The sequence below is a fragment of the Ranitomeya variabilis genome, chromosome 6, assembly GCF_051348905.1.
Source record: "Ranitomeya variabilis isolate aRanVar5 chromosome 6, aRanVar5.hap1, whole genome shotgun sequence".
Lineage (NCBI taxonomy): Eukaryota > Metazoa > Chordata > Amphibia > Anura > Dendrobatidae > Ranitomeya > Ranitomeya variabilis.
This window is the reverse complement of record NC_135237.1, coordinates 6,373,592-6,396,191: the sequence shown is the minus strand read 5'-3', so window position 1 is coordinate 6,396,191 and position 22,600 is coordinate 6,373,592. Positions and strand designations below refer to the sequence as shown.

At 49.4% G+C, this 22,600-nt stretch overlaps 1 protein-coding gene across 3 annotated transcripts in view; it reads right to left on the bottom strand.

Annotated features, from left to right (window-relative positions):
* Positions 1-22,600, bottom strand: part of GJC2 (gap junction protein gamma 2) — a 189,702-nt gene that overhangs the window by 159,802 nt on the left and 7,300 nt on the right. Inside the window, exon 1 of one of the 3 annotated variants that reach the window (XM_077267778.1) lies at positions 480-623. The exons of the other annotated variants lie outside the window; for them this stretch is intronic. The gene's annotated coding sequence lies outside the window, so the exon portion shown is untranslated. Of the gene's footprint in view, positions 1-479; positions 624-22,600 lie in introns of those variants that run through there. 3 annotated transcript variants of the gene reach the window in all.

Genomic DNA, 22,600 nt, shown 5'->3' with positions numbered 1-22,600 from the left:
TCTTCCCCGTGAACCGTGACACTTTATTGGTGGGATCCCTGACAAACGCTGGGATTCGTGACAATTGGCGTCAACAAATTTTGCTCCAGAACCTCAATCAATAAAAGCTGAAGACGCACAGATAGTTCTAGGTAAGAAACAAACAGGTAACAATAATTTTTCAGACTGATAAGCAAATTGTCTCTTCAGAGAGGAAGAGGACTAGAACTCTAGTGCCACCTATTGGAAGTGGCAATCCTAACAGTCAATGTCGACCCTTGTCACATGACTTAGGGAAAAAGCAAAACCAGATCTCAATTTGCAGACATTGTGTTTTGGGGTCCTGCCCCTCGTCAGTGCAAAGTGCAGATCTGGTTTGGACGAGTGAGAGGTGCCTGACCGGGATCCAAGAAGTAGCATTTCTCCTTGCAGAGAGTGACAAGTTAAGCATGTCGATATGAGGAGACTTAAAGCCACAATGCTGACTCATACGGAAATACCTGTGCGCCTGGGTGGGCACCCTCGGGCCTACCCAGAAGCCGATGTTTTTCGGGTGGCAGTTGTCTTGGGCAGAAGACCTCTGATGTCCAGACTCTCCACAGTGGTGACCAGAAACCGGCTTCTGTTGCTTGATCCCTTGAAGTTGATTGGAGTCTCTGTAATCTGCATGGTTCCCCGGTGAGGGCAATATGTGCACAAGTCTTAAGGTACCTTCACATGGAGCGACGCTGCAGCGATAGCGACAACGATGCTGATCGCTGCAGCGTCGCTGTTTGGTCGCTGGAGAGCTGTCACACAGACCGCTCTCCAGCGACCAACGATGCCGAGGTCCCCGGGTAACCAGGGTAAACATCGGGTTGCTAAGCGCAGGGCCACGCTTAGTAACCCGATGTTTACCCTGGTTACCAGCGTAAAATGTAAAAAAAACAAACAGTACATACTTACATGCGTCCCCCGGCGTCCGCTTCCTGCACTGACTGAGCGCCAGCAGTAGCAGGGCACAGCGGTGACGTCACCGCTGTGCTGTGCTTTCACTTTCACTTTGCGGCGCTCAGTCAGTGTGGGAAGCGGACGGCAAGGGGCGCATGTAAGTATGTACTGTTTGTTTTTTTTACATTTTACGCTGGTAACCAGGGTAAACATCGGGTTACTAAGCGCGGCCCTGCGCTTAGTAACCCGATGTTTACCCTGGTTACCAGTGTAAAATATCGTTGGTATCGTTACTTTTGCTGTCAAACACAACGATACACGGCGATCGGACGACCAAATAAAGTTCTGAACTTTATTCAGCGACCAGGATCCTGATCGCTGCTGCGTGTCAAACTAAACGATATCGCTAGCCAGGACGCTGCAACGTCACGGATCGCTAGCGATATCGTTACAAAGTCGTTTCGTGTGAAGGTACCTTTAGAAGAAGGTAGAGAGTCAGTATTACGTTCCTGTCTGTGCTCACGCAAACGTCTTATCAAAACGGATAGCCAGGGACATGTCAGTATCAAGAGAGTCAGAAGAAGAGGGACAGAGCCAACACGTCCTTAACTTCATCAGAGTCCATAAAGAAACCGGCAGCGAACGGCCCAAGCCCGGGGGTCTCCCTGCAGAGAGGATTTAATGAAACCTACAAGCTGGATCTCAGAAACAGACAATTGTGGGTGGAGCCTGAAATACAGGCAACAGCTTTTCTTAAAGTGACCCAGTCAGCAGGATTGTGCTCAGTGACTACAGTGTCAGGTCGGTGCAGTTATACTGATTACACTGATACCTGTGATCAGGATTGTGCTCAGTGACTACAGACAGTGTCAGGTCGGTGCCGTTATACTGATTACACTGATACCTGTGATCAGGATTGTGCTCAGTGACTACAGTGTCAGGTCAGTGCCGTTATACTGATTACACTGATACCTGTGATCAGGATTGTGCTCAGTGACTACAGACAGTGTCAGGTCGGTGCCGTTATACTGATTACACTGATACCTGTGATCAGGATTGTGCTCAGTGACTACAGACAGTGTCAGGTCGGTGCCGTTATACTGATTACACTGATACCTGTGATCAGGACTGTGCTCAGTGACTACAGTGTCAGGTCAGTGCCGTTATACTGATTACACTGATACCTGTGATCAGGATTGTGCTCAGTGACTACAGACAGTGTCAGGTCGGTGCCGTTATACTGATTACACTGATACCTGTGATCAGGATTGTGCTCAGTGACTACAGACAGTGTCAGGTCGGTGCCGTTATACTGATTACACTGATACCTGTGATCAGGATTGTGCTCAGTGACTACAGTGTTAGGTCGGTGCCGTTATACTGATTACACTGATACCTGTGATCAGGATTGTGCTCAGTGACTACAGACAGTGTCAGGTCGGTGCCGTTATACTGATTACACTGATACCTGTGATCAGGACTGTGCTCAGTGACTACAGTGTCAGGTCAGTGCCGTTATACTGATTACACTGATACCTGTGATCAGGATTGTGCTCAGTGACTACAGACAGTGTCAGGTCGGTGCCGTTATACTGATTACACTGATACCTGTGATCAGGATTGTGCTCAGTGACTACAGACAGTGTCAGGTCGGTGCCGTTATACTGATTACACTGATACCTGTGATCAGGATTGTGCTCAGTGACTACAGACAGTGTCAGGTCGGTGCCGTTATACTGATTACACTGATACCTGTGATCAGGACTGTGCTCAGTGACTACAGTGTCAGGTCAGTGCCGTTATACTGATTACACTGATACCTGTGATCAGGATTGTGCTCAGTGACTACAGACAGTGTCAGGTCGGTGCCGTTATACTGATTACACTGATACCTGTGATCAGGATTGTGCTCAGTGACTACAGACAGTGTCAGGTCGGTGCCGTTATACTGATTACACTGATACCTGTGATCAGGATTGTGCTCAGTGACTACAGACAGTGTCAGGTCGGTGCCGTTATACTGATTACACTGATACCTGTGATCAGGATTGTGCTCAGTGACTACAGTGTCAGGTCGGTGCCGTTATACTGATTACACTGATACCTGTGATCAGGATTGTGCTCAGTGATTACAGTGTCAGGTCGGCGCCGTTATACTGATTACACTGATACCTGTGATCAGGATTGTGCTCAGTGACTACAGTGTCAGGTCGGCGCCGTTATACTGATTACACCGCTACCTGGTGATTAAATCTGTCTAGTGGTTGTTGTGTAATCTGAATTTGTAGTCTTAAGTTACTGAGATTCTCGTGGTCTAGGCGGTCTGTGGGTGAGGCTGTGGGGGGGCATGTGGGCGGAGCTGTGGGTGGCCTGTGGGCAGGGCTTTATATGATGCTCTGTTTACATATTCATATCTATGGGTTTATGACAGGTCACTATAATACTATTGGCTTTGAACAAAAAACTTCAGCTAAAAAGAGCTGGCGCAAGCGTTTCCTCCACATTTTTTTTCTAGGGTGTAAGGTGTGGTGCTCTCCAACTGAATGGAGCTGATTACTTCAGCTGAATAGCACACACACCCATACTGCCAGAATAGATGGCACTACATGTGCCAGACACTCTAACCTTAGTGGCTGAACAGAGCCTGTCCTTCAGTGTTTCTTGTTCTGAAGTTGCAGGAGCAGGCTCTAGAGATGTGACACCCAGTATGGCCCCCCCCACAGTACATTCTCCACACACACACACACACACACACACACACACACACACACACACACACACACACACACACACACACACACTATGATGCCTCCAGATTACATTCCCCCCACACACAGTATTATGTCCCCAGAGTACATTCCCCACACACACACACAGTATGATGCCCCCAGAGTACATTCAACCCACACACAGTCTGATGTCCCCAGAGTACATTCCCCACACACACACACAGTATGATGCCCCCAGAGTACATTCCCCACACACAGTATGATGTCCCCAGAGTACATTCCCCCCACACACACACAGTATGATGTCCCCAGAGTACATTCCCCCCCCCCACACACACAGTATGATGCCCCCAGAGTACATTCCCTACACACAGTATGATGTCCCCAGAGTACATTCCCCCCCCCCACACACAGTATGGTGCCCCCACAGTACATTCCACACACACACACACACACACACACACACACACACACACACACACACACACACACACACACACACAGTATGATGCCCCCAGAGTACATTCCCCTCACACACACACACAGTATGATGCCCCCAGAGTACATTCCCCACACACACACACACAGTATGATGTCCCCAGAGTACATTCCCCCCCACACACACACAGTATGATGCCCCCAGAGTACATTCCCTACACACAGTATGATGTCCCCAGAGTACATTCCCCCCCCCCACGCACAGTATGATGCCCCCACAGTACATTCCACACACACACACACACACACACACACACACACACACACACAGTATGATGCCCCCAGAGCACATTCCCCCCACACACAGTATGATGCCCCCACAGTACATTCCCCTCACACACACACACACACACACACAGTATGATGCCCCCAGAGTACATTGCCCACACACAGTATGATGTCCCCAGAGTACATTCCCCCCACACACAGTATGATGCCCCCACAGTACATTCCCCTCACACACACACACACACACAGTATGATGCCCCCAGAGTACATTCCCCACACACACAGTATGATGTCCCCAGAGTACATTCCCCCCCCCACACACACAGTATGATGCCCCCAGAGTACATTCCCTACACACAGTATGATGTCCCCAGAGTACATTCCCCCCCCCACACACAGTATGATGCCCCCACAGTACATTCCCCTCACACACACACACACACACACACACACAGTATGATGCCCCCAGAGTACATTCCCCACACACAGTATGATGTCCCCAGAGTACATCCCCCCCCCACACACAGTATGATGCCCCCACAGTACATTCCCCTCACACACACACACAGTATGATGCCCCCAGAGTACATTCCCCACACACAGTATGATGTCCCCAGAGTACATTCCCCCACACACACACACAGTATGATGTCCCCAGAGTACATTCCCCCCCACACACACACAGTATGATGCCCCCAGAGTACATTCCCTACACACAGTATGATGTCCCCAGAGTACATTCCCCCCCCACGCACAGTATGATGCCCCCACAGTACATTCCCCTCACACACACACACACACACACACACACACACACACACACAGTATGATGCCCCCAGAGCACATTCCCCCCACACACAGTATGATGCCCCCACAGTACATTCCACACACACACACACACACACAGTATGATGCCCCCAGAGTACATTCCCCACACACAGTATGATGTCCCCAGAGTACATTCCCCCCCCACACACAGTATGATGTCCCCAGAGTACATTCCCCCCCCACACACAGTATGATGCCCCCAGAGTATATTCCCCTCACACAGTATGATGCCCCCTCAGTACATTCCCCTCACACACACACAGTATGATGCCCCCAGAGTACATTCCCCTCACACACACACACACTGTATGATGTCCCCAGAGCACATTCCCCTTGTCACGCTGCAGCAATGCAGGTATGTGCTGACTCCACGAGGGAGAGTGGGTGACAGAAAAAGAGGTCACACTTGCCGCACCACAGCCCAGTGCACGCTGCACTGCGCCACCAGGTGGCGACAGAGAGTAGTCAAAACGAACCAAGTCAGTAATGGTCGGTAAGCGTATAGTTTAAAGGGGAAAACAGAACTCATGGCCAAAATACAAGCCGAGGGTCAGAACCAGCCAGGAGCAAAGGTACCAGAGACGTGAGAAAGAGAACGGAGTCAGAGTAAGCCAAAAGGTCAAAAAGCCAGACAGACGTGTGGTAACAAAGACAGAAAACAGGAGACGAAGTCAGACTTTTAGCCGAGTCACAAACGGAGGGGATACACACCAGAGTCACACTAGGTCAGGTACAGGAGACAGGTCAGGTACAGGTAAGGGAGGTCAGAGGCAAAAGGAACACAGGGGTTTCACAGGTTAGTAGTCCCAGCAAGCCCAAAACTATCAATGACACAAACTGTGGGCAAGAGCACCAAGAAATAGCCTCTCCCAAATCAAAGAGGCAGAAATAGTTAACCCCACCATGACCAGGCCGGAGTAGGAGAAACAAAGCAAACTCCGACCCGGATCATGACATTACCCTCCTCTCAAGGTGGGGGGGGGGGCACTGGACCCCCAGGTTTCCCAGGATAGCGGGTGTGAAAGACCCGGACCAATCGATCCGCATGGACCGACAGCGCTGGAACCTAGGACCGGTCCTCAGGACCGTAACCCTTCCAATGAATCAGATACTGGAGGGAACAACGGACCATGCGGGAGTCCACAATCCGTTCCACCTCAAATTCCTTCTGGCCTTCCACCGACACGGGTGGTGGAGGATGATACTCCCCTGAGGAAGGACCCAACGGTTTCAAAAGAGCTTTATGGAACACGTTGGGAATCCGGAAAGATGGAGGAAGACGTAAACGAAAGGACACCGGGTTGACCACCTCCATAATCTCGTAAGGGCCAATGAACTTAGGCCCCAACTTTAGTTGAAGGAATCTTGAGCTTTATATTCCGGGTAGACAACCATACCTTATCCCCAACCCAGAATACAGGCCCTACATATCATTTTTTGTCAGCAAAGAGTTTATATTTACCCTGAGCCCCACCAATATTCCTCTGAACTTCCTGCCACACCTCCCCCAACCGTTGAACCAAAATCAGCCCCAGGACATCCCGAATCCAGTCGGAAAAATTCCCTAAAATGAGGGTGAAAGCCATAGTTACAGAAGAAAGGGGAGCTACCTGTGGACTGATTAATGCGATTATTAAAAGCAAACTCAGCCACAGGCAAAGAGAAACACCAATCGTCCTGCCGAGCCGTGACCAGACATCGCAAAATTTGTTCCAGAATCTGATTGGTTCTCTCTGTCTGACCATTAGTCTCAGGATGGTAAGCAGAAGAAAAAGGTCAAACAGACACACAGCCTTTTACAAAAAGCCATCCAGAACTTGGACACAAGCTGCACCCCTCTGTCTGAAACCACATTCAAAGGCACACCATGCAATCGCACCACATGTACCACAAACAATTAATGTATAATCACCGCGCTAAACTGAACTGTGGTCAAAATACAGCAGGAATAAATGGCTCTAAAGCTTGATTGAAATAGAGTTTACTTGTTTATATTGGTGGCACAGAATGTGTAGAACAATCAGAGATTTCAGCTGACTGGTGCAACTGCTGAGAAGATAATACTGATTAAATGTGTTTGTGGTTTACTTGGATTATTACTAGATATATCGAGTATATATGTGAAATCATAAGGTGCACTTAAGGTTATTAATATTGAAGTGCACTTACTTGTAAAATCGTTGGTGGTATAGCATGCACTGCAGGACCCTTGGAGTAATAAATCGGCAGTCTGATGTTGCTGTACCGGGGTTCGGCGCTTTAGGATCACTGCCGATGAGGAGGAATGTTATCGCATTGAGCGGTGTAGTAAAGAGCCTCTGTTGCGCACAGAGGGACACCAGTAGCCCGCGTGCTCCGGCCGTGAATGCTAGGATGCGTCGCGCTAGGTGGGCGGAGCTAAGAGTGACGTCACAGAATAGCAAGGACGGGAGCTCGGTTGTTCCACAAACAACTTAGCAAGCGTCTCAGCATTCAGCAAACCTGACAAAGGCACAAAATGCGCCTGCTTACTAAATCTGTCCACCACCACCCAAATGACAGTTTTTCCATTAGAAGGAGGAAGATCGGTGATAAAATCCATGGACAGATGGGCCCCTGGTCTATCAGGAATTGGCAGTGGTACCAATTCCCCGGCCGGTCAATTACGCGAGTTCTTTGCCCGGGCACATACAAAACAGGAGGACACAAATCTAACCACATCCGAGGCCAATGAGGACCACCAAAACAACCTAGCGATCGCTCTACGGGTGGCCGTGATTCCAGGGTGCCCACTCAAAACAGAATCATGAAACTCTCAGAGAACCCTGAGACGAATTTGAACAGGCACAAAGAGCTTACCCACAGGCATAGACAGAGAAGCCAGAGACTGGGCCTCACGAATCGCTCGCTCCAACTCCGAGGAAACCCTGGCCACCACCACACCAGGCTGAAAAATGGAGGAAGGAGGTGACATCGGGTCCAGACTACGAGACAAGGTATCAGCCTTAATGTTTTTAGAACCTGGCCGAAAGGTGATAGAGAACTGGAACAGAGAGGAAAAAAAAGTGACCATCTTGCCTGTCTCAGAGTCAGTCTTTTGGCAGACTCAATATAAGCCAGATTCTTATGGTCCATAATTACAGTGATTTTATGGACAACCCCCTCCAAAAAATGCCTCCATTCTTCAAAAGCCAATTTAATGGCCAACAATTCTCGATTCCCCACATCATAATTCTTTTCTGCGGGAGAGAATTTCCTAGAGAAGAAAGCACAGGGTCTTAAGTTCGTTAGAGTGGCAGGCCCCTGGGACAACACCGGCCCCACCCTCACCTCAAAGGCGTCCATCTCAACAATAAATGGTTCCGATGGATCTAATTGAATCAAAACAGGGGCAGACATGAAACATTTTTTTAATGCCGAAAGAGCAACTACAGCAGGAGCCGGCCAATTCTTGACATCAGACCCTTTCTGAGTTAAATCTGAGGGATTTGACAATCTGCGAAAAACCCCTTGTAGCGTGGCTAAAGGGTGTCTAATCGACGGGAGATATGTGTCGCATAGATGGCTTGCCGCTGTGATGTAACCATAGCTACCTATATGTCTGTCAGGACCTGTGGTGATGTCAGACCACATGGCTAATCATGTGATGGGTTACTGGGTGTGGTTAGCTCTATATAAGACAGGCTAATGCTTAACACAGGAGATGTGTGTGGAGCTGCTAGCCTCCAGTGTGTTAAAGGTCCAGGTCTGAGCCTGAAAGACTGGACACTTTGTTTTTCCTTTTCCTGAACTAAAGGCTATTTGTTTGCTGTTATTTTGCCACGTGGTTTATGATGTAATAAACCTATGAACTTTTAAAGGAACGTGCCTCCTGAAGTGTCAGCCATCGCACCTGAGTGAGTGAAATCCCTACAATTGGTGGAGAATGCGGGCAGCGTTCCCAGTGGAGACGTAAGTCTATTTTTGAATGTCCTGGGTCAAGTCGGCTGTAAGCCAGCAAGCATTGCCGGGGAAAATGGAGGACCTGCTGAAACACTTGGTCCAGTTGCAGTCACAGCAGGAGCAACGGCAGCAGGAACAGCAAGAGACCAACAGGCTGTTGCAGTCACAGCAGCAGGAGACCAACAGGCTGTTGATGCAGCAGATACAACAGAGCCAGCAGGAGCAACGGCAGAGCCAGCAGGAGCAACGGCAGCAGATGCAGCTTCTGGCAACCGCCATCCAGGGCAAGATGAGTGCCCCAACCCCAGGTTTGGCTGATGACACCAACGTCCGGAAGACGGTAAGACGCGCATTGCAGAAAATGACCCCCGGGGATGATGTTGAGGCCTTCCTGACGGTGTTTGAGAGGGTCGCTGAGAGGGAAAAACTCCCGCCAGAGCAGTGGGCAGAGGTACTGGCGCCATACCTGACGGGAGAACCCCAGAAGGCGTACTATGATTTGACCTTGCAGGATGCCAAAGAGTATCACAAATTGAAAGCCGAGGTTCTAGCACGTTTGGGGGTGACACTGACTGTTAGAGCACAGCGAGTTCACTCCTGGGCTTATCACCGGGACAAACCGCCTCGCTCCCAAATGTTTGACCTGTTGCACCTGGTCCAGAAATGGCTGCAGCCAGAGTCCTCTACGCCTGCACAGATGGTAGAACGAGTGATGATGGATCGGTTTGTGCATTACCTCCCGAGGTCCATACAGACTTGGGTTGCCCAGGGTGATCCCCAGAATGCCGACGAACTGATCGGACTGGTCGAGAGATACCAAGGGTTGGAAGGCTCCTCCGGGAGACAACCCATGCCGTACTGGGGGTCCCAGAAGGGAGCGGAGTCCCAAAAAGGGGTGGTGCGTCCAAGGTCACAAAGGGCGGGGGAGGTGGTGCCCAAGGTCCCTACGGGTGATATTATTTGTTGAAGGTGCCACGGGCCAGGACATATAGCTGTCCGTTGTTCCCAGACCACTGAGCAGATGGACTGCAGCATGGGACGCTGTTGTTCATACTATGCGTATCCAGCCTGCAGTGTGAACTCTCCGCCCAACGAGGGACCTCAAGCGTGTCCCGTAAAGGTGAACGGTCGAGCAGTAACGGCACTGTTAGACTCGGGGAGCCTAGTGACCCTGGTGAGGGCCACTTTTCCTCTCCACCTGCTCCCGGGAAAGAAGGTCGGAGTGCGGTGCATCCATGGTGATGCAAAGGACTACCCTGTGGCTAGGGTGGACATTGAAACGGCATGTGGCACTGAGTCCCACATAGTCGGCGTCGTGCAGGACTTGTTGCACCCTATAATTATTGGCCGGGATTTCTGTTTGTTTTGGGATTTGTGGGGAAAAGGCTCTGAGCTCCCTAGCAAGAGTAGGGAACCAGTGAACCCTGGAAGGGTGTCACCACACCTAGAGACAGACAGGTTTCCTTTTTGTGTGCTGGTTGGGGATGAGGAGGAAGTGTCCCCTGCATCTGACACTATGGAGTTAGAGGAAACCGGTAAAAATTTTGGGACTGCCCAACATAGGGACCCCACTCTGAGGGAAGCCTTTAATAATGTCACAGTTATTGACGGGGTGGTACAAGAGCCGGGGGCAGACACAAGGTTTCCCCATTTTCTGATGAGTGGGGAGTTGTTGTACCGGGTCACGAAAATAAGGGAGGAGTTGGTAGAGCAGTTGGTAGTGCCGGGTCCATTTAGATGGAAGGTGTTGGACATGGCCCATTCACACATCTTGGGTGGACACCTAGGGGTGGAAAAAACGCAGGAACGGGTTGTGCAGAGATTCTATTGGCCTGGGTGTCACCGAGAAATAGTGAACTATTGCAGGTCCTGCCCTACATGTCAGCTAACTGCTCCCACTCCTCATTTCCGGAACCCCCTTGTGCCACTGACCATTATTGAGGTACCGTTCGAGAGAATTGCCATGGACTTGGTTGGTCCCTTAGTTAAATCAGCCCGGGGCCATCAGTATATATTAGTCATCCTGGACTATGCCACACGCTATCCTGAGGCAATTCCCTTGAGAAATTCTTCCTCGAAGAGTATAGCCCGCGAGTTGGTCCATGTCTTTTCCCGGACAGGTCTGCCGAAGGAGATCCTGACTTACCAGGGGACACCTTTCATGAGCAAGGTAATGAGGGAGTTATGCAAAGCCCTGAAAATCTCCCAGTTGAGGACCTCGGTGTACCATCCCCAGTCAGATGGTCTTGTTGAGAGATTTAACAAGACACTGAAGAGCATGCTGAGAAAAGCTATAGAGAAAGACGGTAGAGACTGGGATTGTCTCTTACCCTATCTGATGTTTTCCATTCGTGAAGTTCCACAGGCCTCCACAGGGTTCTCACCGTTTGAGCTTCTATATGGCCGACATCCGCGAGGACTCCTGGATGTAGCCAAGGAAACCTGGGAAGCCGAAGCCACGCCCCACAGAAGCGTCATTGAGCATGTGGCCCTGATGCAGCAGAGGATTGCAAAGGTGATGCCTATCGTGAAAGAACACCTCCTCCAGGCACAAGAAGCTCAGGCCAGAATCTACAACCGGTCTGCAAGAGTGAGGCAGTTCAATCCGGGAGACCGAGTTCTTGTGTTAGTTCCGACGGTGGAAAGCAAGTTCTTGGCCAAATGGCAAGGGCCATATGAGGTTGTCGAGAAACTTGGTGAAGTAAATTATAAAATTCACCAACAAGGAAGACGGAAACCATTCCAAGTATACCATGTCAACCTCATCAAGCCGTGGCAAGATAGAGAGCCGACAGTAACTCCATCGTTGTTAAGCAACCCAGAAGGTGAGGTTGGAGCGGTTACTATAGCGGACACGCTATCGAAGACCCAGAAACAACAGTGCCGGGAGTTACTCCAGAAAAACAGGGACCTGTTTTCAGAGTTGCCAGGACACACGAAGGTCATAGCGCACGAGGTCCTAACAGAGCCACATGTGCGGGTGAACGTGAAGCCCTATCGTATTCCTGAGGCTCGTCGAGAAGTTATCTCCAAGGAAGTGGAGCGTATGTTGAAGCTTGGAGTCATTGAGGAATCCAAGAGCGGTTGGTCGAGCCCAATTGTCCTGGTCCCAAAACCTGATGGAGAGTGGAGGTTTTGCAACGACTATCGGAAGTTGAATGAGGTCTCCAAGTTTGACGCTTATCCCATGCCCCGCGTTGATGAGCTCATCGAAAGGCTTGGACCTGCCAGGTACATAACCACCTTGGATTTGACGAAGGGGTATTAGCAGATCCCCATGGCACAGGAAGCCAAGGAGAAGACAGCGTTTTCTACACCAGATGGATGTTTCCAGTATGTCCGGATGAAGTTTGGCCTACAGGGAGCTCCGGCGACCTTCCAGAGGGCTATGGATAGAATCCTTGCACCCCATAAGGCATACGCTGCTGCGTACCTGGATGATATCGTCATCTTTAGCCCGGACTGGGAGAGTCATCTGGAAAAGGTCCAAGCGGTGTTTGATGCTGTAAGAGAGGCCGGGTTTACAATAAACCCGAAGAAGTGTGCCTTGGGTAAAGAAGAAGCTAAGCACCTTGGATACATAGGGGGCGTGGAGAAATAAAACCCCAAATCAGTAAAGTGGAGGCAATTCAAACATGGCCAAAACCAGTTTCCAAGAAGCAAGTTAAAGCCTTCCTGGGAATCGTGGGACATTACAGGAGGTTCATCCCAAACTTTGCCACGATGGCTGCGCCTCTGACTGACCTGCTAAAAGGGACAAAATCAGTAATGGTTAAGTGGTCCGAAGAAACAGAGTCAGCCTTCCAAGAAATGAAAGAGGCTTTGTGTAAGCAACCCGTTCTGATGGCCCCAAACTTCAAAAAAGAGTTTATTCTTCAGACAGATGCCTCAGATGTCGGGGTGGGAGCAGTCCTTTCCCAGGAGCTACATGGGGAGGAGCATCCTGTCCTCTATCTGAGTAGGAAGTTGTCCTCGTCTGAAAAGAACTACTCAGTCGTTGAGAAGGAGTGCTTGGCCATAAAATGGGCGGTTCACACATTACGGTACTATCTGCTGGGACACAAATTTAGATTGATATCCGACCATGCCCCACTTAGGTGGATGAGGGAAACGAAGGGTAGAAATGCTAGGGTCACCCGTTGGTTCTTAGCCCTGCAGGACTTCTGTTTCCATGTGGAACATAGGGCCGGAAAGCTGCACGGTAATGCTGATGCCCTGTCAAGAATCCCTTGTCTAGTGGGGGAAAGTGCCAAGCCCCACGGCTTTAGGCAGAGGGGGGAGGTATGTAGCGTGGCTAAAGGGTGTCTAATCGACGGGAGATATGTGTCGCATAGATGGCTTGCCGCTGTGATGTAACCATAGCTACCTATATGTCTGTAAGGACCTGTGGTGATGTCAGACCACATGGCTAATCATGTGATGGGTTACTGGGTGTGGTTAGCTCTATATAAGACAGGCTAATGCTTAACACAGGAGATATGTGTGGAGCTGCTAGCCTCCAGTGTGTTAAAGTTCCAGGTCTGAGCCTGAAAGACTGGACACTTTGTTTTTCCTTTTCCTGAACTAAAGGCTATTTGTTTGCTGTTATTTTGCCACGTGGTTTATGATGTAATAAACCTATGAACTTTTAAAGGAACATGCCTCCTGAAGTGTCAGCCATCGCACCTGAGTGAGTGAATTCCCTACACCCTTTATAAATTTTCGATAATAATTTGCAAATCCTAAGAAATGCTGGAGAACTTTAAGATCTTTAGGTTGCACCGAATCAACAATGGCCTGAACCTTTCTATGGTCCATACGGAATCCCTCTGCAGAGGAGATAAACCCCAGAAAGGATAATTTCTGAACAACCAACATTTCTCAGGTTTAGCAAAAAGACAGTTCTCCCGGAGCCTCTGGAGAACTGCACGAAGATGACCTATGTTATCCTGTCTATCCTCTGTGTACACCAGAATATCATCGAGAGACTACCATAAAGCGCCTAATTAAGTCAGAGAAAACATGATTGATAAAATTCTGGAAAACTGCTGGCGCATTAGTCAGACCGAAAGGCATAACCAAATTCTCAAACAGTCCCTCCGAGGTGAGAAAAGCAGTTTTCCACTCATCCTCTTCACGTATACGGATAAGATTGCATGCCCCATGGAGGTCTAGTTTAGAAAACCACTTGGCCCCAGACAGTTGGTTATACAAATCAGTGATAAGCTGTGTGATTCCTATAAGTGTGTCCTAGAAGTGTGAAGATTAATTTTAGAATTAAAACCAGAATTGAACCAGAAGGGAACTGAAGGTAACTGGCCAGTCACTGTAAACAAGGCTTCTGTTTGTTTTCACCCCTATAATCTTTCACCTTCTGCTAACTCCCCAATCCCTACACCTAGTAAAGAACTGGTCATCTCCTCTTCAATCCTCCCCATCCATCTCACCTCCTCCTCAGAACTGTTTCTTATCATACAGTCCTCTGTCTCCAAGCACAGACAGCCACCACATGCCCTCTCCTGCTCCCACCTAACACTTTCTCTGCTCCTTCTCACTGCTGGTGATATCTCTCCAAATCCTGGTCCTCCTCACCACATCCCCACAGTCAGTTCTACCTCCCACCCACGCTCCATCACAAATTTCCGTAACCTCTCTAACCTTATACCCATTCGCCCAGCCCCCACTACCCAGTCCTACTAACAGGAGCTCTGTGGAACCCTCGCTCTGTCTGCAACAAGCTTTCCTACATCCACGATCTTTTTGTTACTACCAAACTTTCCTTCCTCGCCATCACTGAAACCTGGCTCACCCCTCCTGACACAGCCTCTCCTGCTGCACTGTAATAATTATAGGGGATAACTCAGGAGACTCTTTGCGTGGAACAAGACAACTACAGGACACAGTTTTATAAGTGGTAAAGTCTATATTATCACACGGTGATTCAAACAGGTGCAGAGAAAAACTCAAGTCCACAACACTTGGTGCAAATAATAAACGCAGCTTAGCAGTCTATAGGAAACTTCAGAGGAAAATGCAATCAAGCAGAAACTCTATGAAGGACAGTTATTCTTGAGGATACTTGACACGAATAAATCCTTGTCTTAGTCCAGGCACAGATATATATGCTTATTAGGCAGTTCAAATCATATCTTAGCTCAACCAGGGAGGCCTGGTTAATAGTCTCAGGTTATTGCAAAGCAGCAACAGCTTACATGATCAGCAAATGCAGATGGAAGTAAACACGAACAGCAGATGAAGGAGGATTACTGGAAACCTGTGTATGCAGCAGGAACTCAGAGCAGAGTAGCAGGATCACCACACAGGTTCACAGGAGCAGGTGTATAGCCAGGGAGTAATCAGAGGTCAGGAGCTGGATGCAAGGCAGAATACTCTAGCACAGACTGAAGGCTGGGGTGGAGTTTTATAGCAGGAGACAGTGCACATGAGACCAAAGACGCCATCTTGAAAGAGGGCAGTAATGCACAAAAGGTAAAAAACGTTCAGAGTCCTGACATGCACTTTCCTATGGTGGCTTCCACCTTTCTCACACAACCCGCCCCAGCAGCAAGCATGGCGGAGGAGTTGGTTTTCTCCTGTCAGATAACTGATCCTGCACCCCAATCCCACTGCCACCCTCTGTTACCCTCCCTTCCTTTGAGGTGCACTCTGTGCGCATCTATGCCCCCACCAACCTCCAACTGGCTGTCATTTACCGCCCCCCAGGGCCAGCCACCACCTTCTTTGACCACTTCACCACCTGGCTACTTCATTTCCTTTCCGCGGACATCCCCACTATCATCATGGGCGACTTCAACATACCCATTGACACTTCCCTCTCAGCTGCCACTAAACTTCTATCTCTCACTTCCTCCTTTGGCCTCACTCAATGGTCTTCTGGAGCCACTCACAAAGATGGTCACGCATTTTACCTCATCTTCACCCGCCTCTGCTCCCTATCTAACCTCTCTAACTCACCTCTTCCTCTTTCTGACCACAATCTACTCACATTCTCTTCCCTCTCCACTCCTTGTCTACAATCCCCACCCCACAAATTTGCACACCCTCGCGGAAACCTTAAACACCTTGATCTACATTCACTCTCTGAATCCCTCCTCCCTCTCACAGACATAAGTTCCCTACACAATGCAGATGACGCTGCCGCTCTATATAACACCACAATAGCTGCAGCTTTGGAATCTCTTGCCCCTCTCACACATACCAAAGCTCGCAAAATCAACCGACAGCCGTGGCACACAAGCCTGACCAAAGAACTGAGGTGAGCTTCCAGGGCTGCAGAGCGGAGATGGAAAAGATCCCACTCCAACGAGCACTTTATCACATTCAAACAGTCCCTCACTACTTTCAAGACCACACTCGCCACAGCTAAACAAACCTACTTCTCGTCTCTCATATCCTCCGTCTCACAACCCTAAACAGTTATTCAACACCTTCAACTCTCTCCTCCGTCCCCCAGCACCTCCTCCCTCCCCACTCATCTCAGCTGAAGACTTTGCCTCATTTTTCAAGCAGAAGATTGAGAACATCACAGATAGTTTTAGTCGACAACCCCCAGAGACCTTCCTCCTAACTACCCAGCCCTCCACCTCGAAAACCAACTTCTCCACCATTACAGAAGATTGACTCTCCACTCTACTCTCAAGATCGCATCTCACCACCTGTGCACTTGACCCGATCCCTTCCCACTTCATCCCAAACCTCGCCACAGTCTTCATCCCAACGCTAACCCATCTCTTCAACCTATCACTAGCAACTGGTGTTTTCCCCTCAAGCTTTAAACATGCCTCAATCACACCTATCCTCAAAAAGCCCTCTCTTGACCCATCCTCTGTATCTAGCTATCGCCCTATATCACTTCTCCCCTATCCCTCAAAACTACTGGAACAACACGTCCATCTTGAACTGTCCTCCCATCTATCTTCCTGCTCCCTCTTCGACCGCTTACAATCAGGCTTCCGGTCACACCACTCCACTGAAACTGCCCTAACTAAGGTCACCAATGACCTCTTAACTGCCAAGAGCAAACAACACTACTCTATCTTCCTCCTCCTGGACCTGTCCTCTGCCTTTGACACAGTGGACCATTCCCTATTACAGACCCTCTCATCCCTTGGCATCACAGACTTGGCCCTATCCTGGATCTTGTCATACCTAACTGACCGAACATTCAGCGTCTCCCATTCACACACCACCTCCTCACCTCGCCGGCTATCTGTCGGAGTCCCGCAAGGTTCAGTTCTAGGGCCCCTGCTCTTCTCCATTTACACTTTTGGCCTGGGACAGCTCATAGAATCTCACGGTTTTCAGTATCATCTCTATGCTGATGACACACAGATCTACATCTCTGGACCAGATATCACCACCCTACTAACTAGAATCCCTCAATGTCTATCCACTATTTCATCCTTCTTCTCCGCTAGATTTCTAAAACTTAACATGGACAAAACAGAATTCATTGTCTTTCCCCCATCTCACGCGACCCCCCAACGAACCTATCCATTACAGTAAACGGCTGCCCACTCTCCCCAGTCCCACAAGCTCGCTGTCTCGGGGTAATCCTTGACACTGATCTCTCCTTCAAACCGCATATCCAAGTCCTTTCCACTTCCTGCTGCCTTCAACTCAAAAATATTTCACGGATCCATACATTCCTAAACCAAGAATCTGCAAAAACCCTAGTTCATGCCCTCATCATCTCCCGCCTCGACTACTGTAACCTCCTGCTCTGTGGCCTCCCCTCTAACACTCTCGCACCCCTCCAATCTATTGTAAACTCTGCTGCCCGACTAATCCACCTGTCCCCCCGCTATTCCCCGGCCTTTCCCCTCTGTCAATCCCTTCACTGGCTCCCCATTACCCAGAGACTCCACTACAAAACCCTAACCATGACATACAAAGCCATCCATAACCTGTCTCCTCCATACATCTGTGACCTCGTCTCCCGGTACTTTCCTGCACGCAACCTCCGATCCTCACAAGATCTCCTTCTCTACTCCCCTCTTATCTCTTCTTCCCATAATCGCATACAAGATTTCTCTCGCTCATCACCCCTACTCTGGAACTCTCTACCACAACATATCAGACTCTCACCTACCATCGAAACCTTCAAAAATAACCTGAAGACCTACCTCTTCCGGCAAGCCTACAACCTGCAGTAACCACCGATCGACCAAACCACTGCATGACCAGCTCTATCCTCACCTACTGTATCCTCACCCATCCCTTGTAGATTGTGAGCCCTCACGGGCAAGGTCCTCTCTCCTCCTGTACCAGTTGTGACTTGTATTTTCAAGATTATTGTACCAGTTTTTATTATGTATACTCCTCCTCACATGTAAAGCGCCATGGAATAAATGGCGCTATAATAATAAATAATAATAATAAGCGGGAGAGGATAAGTGTTCCTCACAGTAATCTTATTTAGTTCTCGGAAATCGAGGCATGGGCGCAGACCACCAATTTTTTTTTTTTTTTTTTAACAAAAAAGAACCCAGCCGCCACAGGGGATACAGAGGGGCGAATGTACCCTTTGCAAAGGCTCTCAGAAATGTATTCTTTCATGGCAAATCTCTCAGGACCAGATAGATTACCTAAACGGGCCTTGGACAATTTAGCATTAGAAACCAGGTCTATAGTACAATCAAATGGGCGGTGTTGTGGTAAAGCCTCAGCCTCTTTTTCCAAGAACACATCCTCAAAGTCTCTCAAGTACTCCGGAATACCCTCGAGACTGACGGATGACACAGACACCGAAATAAGGCAACATTTAGAACAATTAGGTCCCCCCTTTACAATATCGCGGGACCCCCCAGTCAATAACCGGGTTATGTAGTTGTAACCATGGAAAACCTAACACCAGTCCAGCCGGGAGATTGTCCAGGACAAAGCATGACATATTCTCCTGGTGTAAGGCCCCCACCTTAATGGTAAACTCCTCAGAGATTAAATTAACCCCGTTCTTTGTGATAGGTGAAGAGTCGATAGCCACAAGTTTAATGGGAGTCTCCAGCCTAAATGTCCCTAACTTACAGGTGGCCACCAGTTTGGAGTCAATAAAATTCATGGAGGACCCGCAGTCCACAAAAGCCGAGGTAGCAAAAACACAGTCCATAACAGCTAGTTCCACTTTCAACAATATCTTTGAAAATGAAGATAAAGGTACCTGTGAATCTGGGTGACCACCACGACAATCACTCAGAGTCGCTTGAAAGTCGGTGAGCAGGAAGGACAGTCCATTTTCCAATGTCTGGGATGTCCGCAGTAAAAACAGAGTTTGCCAAGTCGCCGACGTCTCCTCTCCTTTTCTTTGAGAGTGATGGCTCCCACTTCCATGGGCTCAACAGGTGGCAAAGACTCTGGCTTACCAGGAAGGAAAGGAGCCTCCAGTTGCATGGCTCCTCTCTCTCGTAACCTCCGATCCATGCAGACAGCTTGAGTCATTGCCTCTTCCAAGGAACTGGGGGAAGGATGGAGAGCCAGAGCATCCTTTAAATGTTAAGACAGTTCCCTCTGGAACAAACACCTGAGAGCCAAGTTGCTCCAGGAAACCTTGGAAGACCGCCGCTGAAACTCCGAACAGTACCACTCGGCTGAGAGCTTACTCTGAGAGAGCCTCCTAATAGTGTCCTCTGCAAGTCTAACACGATCCGGTTCGTCATATATCAGTCCAGGAGCATCAAAGAACATATTCACAGACATTCTTTCGGGGGCAGTCGGAGGTAAGGAAAATGCCCACGACTGCGGACCATCCCGAAGTAAAGATGTAACTATCCCCACCCGCTGATTCTCATCCACTGAAGATCGGGGGCTAAGGGAAAATAATAGTTTGCAACTCTCGTTGAACGCATGGAATTGTTCCTTCTCACCAGAGAACGTGTCAGGTAGTTTAACAGAGGGTTCAGGAGAGTGCAGAGAAACATCAGTCATCTCACCTGACTTAGGGTACTGTCACACAGTGAAATTTTGATCGCTACGACGGCACGATCCGTGACGTCGCAGCGATCGTATGATTATCGCTCCAGCGTCGTAGACTGCGGTCACACGTTGCAATCACGGCGCTGGAGCGATGCCGAAGTCCCCGGGTAACCAGGGTAAACATCGGGTAACTAAGCGCAGGGCCGCGCTTAGTAACCCGATGTTTACCCTGGTTACCAGCGTAAACGTAAAAAAAACAAACAGTACATACTTACATTCCGGTGTCTGTCCCCCGGCGTTCTGCTTCTCTCCACTGTGTAAGCGCCATAGCCGGAAAGCACAGCGGTGACGTCAGACATCACCGCTGTGCTCGCTTTCCGGCCGGCTGGCGCTCACACTGCAGAGAAGCTGAGACGCTGGAGGACAGACACCGGAATGTGAGTATGTACTGTTTGGTTTTTTTACGCTTACGCTGGTAACCAGGGTAAACATCGGGTTACTAAGCGCGGCCCTGCGCTTAGTTACCCGATGTTTACCCTGGTTACAAGCGAACACATCGCTGGATTGCTGTCACACACAACGATCCAGCGATGTCAGCGGGTGATCAAGCGACGAAAGAAAGTTCCAAACGATCTGCTACGACGTACGATTCTCAGCAGGATCCCTGATCGCTGCTGCGTGTCAGACACAGCGATATCGTATGGATATCGCTGGAACGTCACGGATCGTACCGTCGTAGCGATCAAAATTTCACTGTGTGACAGTACCCTTACTGACAGAGGAAGAGCAAACACCCTGGACTATCTTAACTGTCTCTGCAAGCTCCCTCTGCACCTGCTGAGAGGTAGTCAAAGTCCTATGCTCCATGGATAATGTCTGCATCAGCTGTGTCAGGTTAGTTATTTGATCCGCCAAGGTTTGCAGCGGATCCATGACCAGAGATATAGAAAAAAAAAAGTGTGAAATCTCTTTTAAATGTTTCAGGGTCAGTGATAATGTCGTGCTGCAGCAATGCAGGTATGTGCCGACTCCACGAGGGAGAGTGGGTGACAGAAAAAGAGGTCACACTTGCCGCACCGAAGCCCAGTGCACTGCGCCACCAGATGGCAACAGAGAGTGGTCAAAACGAGCCAAGTCAGTAACGGTCGGTAAGTGTATAGTTTAAAGGGGAAAACAGAACTTGTGGTCAAAATACAAGCCGAGGGTCAGAACCAGCCAGGAGCAAAGGTACCAGAGACGTGAGAAAGAGAACGGAGTCAGAGTAAGCCAAAAGGTCAAAAGCCAGACAAACGTGTGGTAACAAAGACAGAAAACAGGAGACGAAGTCAGACTTTTAGCCGAGTCACAAACGGAGGGGATACACACCAGAGTCACACTAGGTCAGATACAGGAGACAGGTCAGGTACAGGTAAGGGAGGTCAGAGGCAAAAGGAACACAGGGGTTTCACAGGGGTTTCACAGGTTAGCAGTCCCAGCAAGCCCAAAACTATCACTGACACAAGCTGCCAGGAAGAGCACCAAGAAATAGCCACTCCCAAATCAAAGAGAGGCAGAAATAGTTAACCCCACCATGACCAGGCCGGAGTAGGAGAAACAAAGCAAACTCCAACCCGGATCATGACACTCCTCACACACACAGTGTGATGCCCCCAGAGTACATTCCACACACACACACACACACACACACACACACACACACACACACACACACACACACACACACACACACACACACACACACACACACACACACACACACACACACACACACACACACACACACACACACACACTATGATGCCCCAGAAAACATTCCCCTCACACACACACAGTATGATGCCCCCAGAGTACATTCCCCTCACACACACAGTATGATGCCCCCAGAATACATTCCCCTCTCACACACAGTATGATGCCCCCAGAATACATCCCCCCACACACACTGTATGATGCCCCCAGAGTACATTCCCCCCACACACACACTATGATGCCCCCAGAGTACATTCCCCCCCACACACACTATGATGCCCCCAGAGTACATTCCCCCCCACACACAGTATGATGCCCCCACAGTACATTCCCCTCACACACACAGTATGATGCCCCAGAGTATATTCCCCACACACACACAGTATGATGCCCCTAGAGTACATCCCCCCCACACACAGTATGATGCCCTCAGAGTACATTCCCCCTACACACACAGTATGATCCCCAAGAGTACATTCCCCCCCACACACACACAGTATGATGCCCCAGAATACATTCCCCATACACACACACAGTATGATGCCCCCAGAGTACATTCCACACACACACAGTATGATGCCCCCAGAGTACATTCCCCCCCTCCATACACACAGTATGATGCCCCCAGAGTACATTCCCCCCCCACACACACAGCATAATGCCCCCAGAGTACATTCCCCCCCACACACAGTGTGATGCCCCCAGAGTACACTCCCCACACACACAGTATGATGCCCCCAGAGTACATTCCCCTCACACACACACACAGTATGATGCCCCCAGAGTACATTCCCCCCACACACAGTAAGATGCCCCCAGAGTACATT